Consider the following 2,824-nt stretch of genomic DNA (forward strand, 5'->3'; position numbering starts at 1 on the left):
ACATTTTCGCGTCAACTGTCATCGAAACAAAATATTAACTTTCCTATTTATCAAATTTATATTAAACTAAAATCATTTTCGGTTTGAGGATCATTGAACCACATTTTCATACTTCCAGTTTAGCAAAATCCAAACAAACTCAGCTTAAAAATCATATTTCGCATCGAGGGACATCGAGGTACAAGTTCTGTAACACCCATACTAGACGTATCTAGAATGTCTAGCACGTGCGTTAGGTTTAGTATTGGATACATTAAAAAAATTACAACAATTAACTACGAATGAATATATATGTACAACCAGATGCGTTCGTACAAAGAACATAACTCAACTTCTCAAAAAAAAAAAAAAAAAAAATATAATAGATGCATCCTTGAATATCCATCTCATCCTGCAGCGGGTACGAACGAACACTTGTCGCATCATCCATTCGGCTACTAGCTTGCTAATCCAACCTGTTTATCTGAAACAAAAAGGATTGGGATGAGACATAATGTCTCAGTGAGTTCCCCTAAATCCTAGGCTATAGGCAACCTCAGGGAAAACCTACGGTCACCACGTGTCTAAAATACAACCTGCCGGTTGATTATACGTGTGTGGGGACATTGCATACTTAGACGGTGTGCATACTAGGGCCGTCATAGCCTTATCTCACTTGTTATAGGCTTCACTTCCTATACGTGTCATGGCGGTCGAGGGGAATCTAAAACCGCAACGCCAAGAATACACTCTACGTATCGAGGCCTAAACATACTATAATCATGACACAATTCTAAACCGGACGATTAGGGGAAACCTAAGATCGTCATCGGCATATCTTTCTCTATACTTGCTCTATGCATAGCTATGTTGTATCTAACAACATATTCTATCTTGCTATCATACTAGTCATTGACGATCTACGTCTATGTTCTACTATTCTTGACGATCTACGTCAAGGCACTGCTATTCTTGACGATCTACGTCAAGGCTCTATGACATAACATAAATATATCTAATAAATATGCATAGTCAAGTTTATTCATAAAGTTAGCGTTTAACAAACAATTATTATCTGAGTTCATTTTACGGAAAGCCCCGAGTGGAGTAACCCCGAGCGCAATCCCTATCTATCCGATGGAAACCTATCTAAGGTATAAACCAACGGTACTCCTGCAGTGACGTGCGGGATCCTTACGGCTAACCCCATTTCACCTAATGGAAACCTCTTGAACCAACCTAGTGTGGACACAAGAGACACGACCACCACATCTTACTTGCTAAGTGACATGCGGGTTCCTTACGGCTAACCCCGTTTCACCTAATGGAAACCCCCTGAGCCAACCTAGTGTGGACACAAGAGACATGACACCTTTAACTTTAAAGTTTGGGTCTATAAATGCATGAGTATTAAATCTATGCTAGCTATCTCTTTTACCTCGGATGCCTATACGATCCGACTAGAGGTAAATTATATGCGTGCTTAACTTGCTATGTGAAGAGATATCTAATCAATTCACGTCTTGCCATACTCTTATGGCACTCTAGTTTCTATTCGAAGAGATTACTCTATGCCACTTCGCAACTAGCCAAGCATACTACTCATGCCTAACATTCTATTCTCTACTAACTATTCTAGTTCTTGACAAGCTATGTCAAGGCTCTACTTTCATCCCATGCCTAGTTCTTTGCTACCCGAATAATTCGGCTAAAACTCTCTTGAGCCATCCTTGTAATACATGCTAAGATTGCCATGATTAATGGTGCAAGGATCAATTGACGATGTGTGCAAATTTCAATACTTTCTGAAGACCGAAAATGCCATAAACCCATGTTACGAGCCGTTTATAAATTTCATGATTTGATAAAGCTAAGCTTGTACCAGTAGAAAGATAAGTAAAAACAGTACAAGAATACACCGAAACGATCGCTACGGACCCCCACGCGACTGCCCCCAAGCACCCGAGCGCAGAACAACGCGAACGTTGTCCTGTCTGGGGCGCCTGGCGCCAGAGGGAGGGCGCCTAGCGCTGGCTCCCTGACTTGTGGGCGCCTAGCGCCCTTGTACAGGCGCAGCGCTGCGAATTTTTGCGTTTTCGGTGCTTTCGGCTACGGGTTTTCGCCATTTTCGACCCAAAACTCGACCAATTGGACCCTGTAATGCACCAATACATCCAACAACATATATAGCTTCATTTAAACATATCTCATGGCAATTTTTAGCATGTAAACAACAAGAATTACCTTGGGGTTACTTAAATTTCATAAAAGCAAAACTAACATAAAACATGATTTTTCTACAAGATTACACAAACCCAAAGGTGGGTATTCTATCTATGGAACTCACCTAACATGATCCTTGCATATTCTTCAAGTTCCAAGCTCAAACCCTAGCTTTTGATCCTTAGCCCTTTTTCACCAAACCATACTTTAATCTCTTCCTCTACTTGTTTCTTGCTTGCTAAGCCATGCTTGATCATGTATTGAAGAAGTTTGGATGACTTAGAGAGGAGAGGGAGGCGCAATTCTTAGAGAGAAGGGGGAGAGAAAGGTTTTCCAAAACCTAGAGAGAGAAGTGAAATGGGAAAATGAATATTTTGGCCCCAAAAACACTTATATACTCCCTTGTGCTAGTTTACCTAAATGCCCTTCGTCTTGGTCGCGCTTAACCTGACACTGATACATAAACCCCTGCTTGACTGATATTTCATAAAAACATTCTTCCGTCGTACTTGACGTTCTGTAACACTTAATCTCTGATATCTAGTTCATACATGACTTATGCCATTAATAGACATTTCCATGAACATTTGTCCTCTGACACGTCTGATGGGTAATATTCCGT

At 40.7% G+C, this 2,824-nt stretch overlaps 1 long non-coding RNA gene across 1 annotated transcript; it reads right to left on the reverse strand.

The window, feature by feature from the left end:
• Window positions 1–271: 271 nt before the first annotated feature.
• LOC146946868 (uncharacterized) lies at window positions 272–2,465 on the reverse strand. The gene is made up of 2 exons (XR_015026825.1): window positions 2,327–2,465; window positions 272–463 (listed from the first exon to the last, which is right to left on the reverse strand). It is a non-coding gene; the product is annotated as an uncharacterized LOC146946868 (long non-coding RNA).
• Between the last annotated feature and the right edge of the window lie 359 nt (window positions 2,466–2,824).

This window comes from Medicago sativa, chromosome 2 (assembly GCF_051527215.1).
Source record: "Medicago sativa cultivar Bolivia chromosome 2, Bolivia_mono, whole genome shotgun sequence".
In the NCBI taxonomy this organism is placed as follows: Eukaryota; Viridiplantae; Streptophyta; class Magnoliopsida; order Fabales; family Fabaceae; genus Medicago; species Medicago sativa.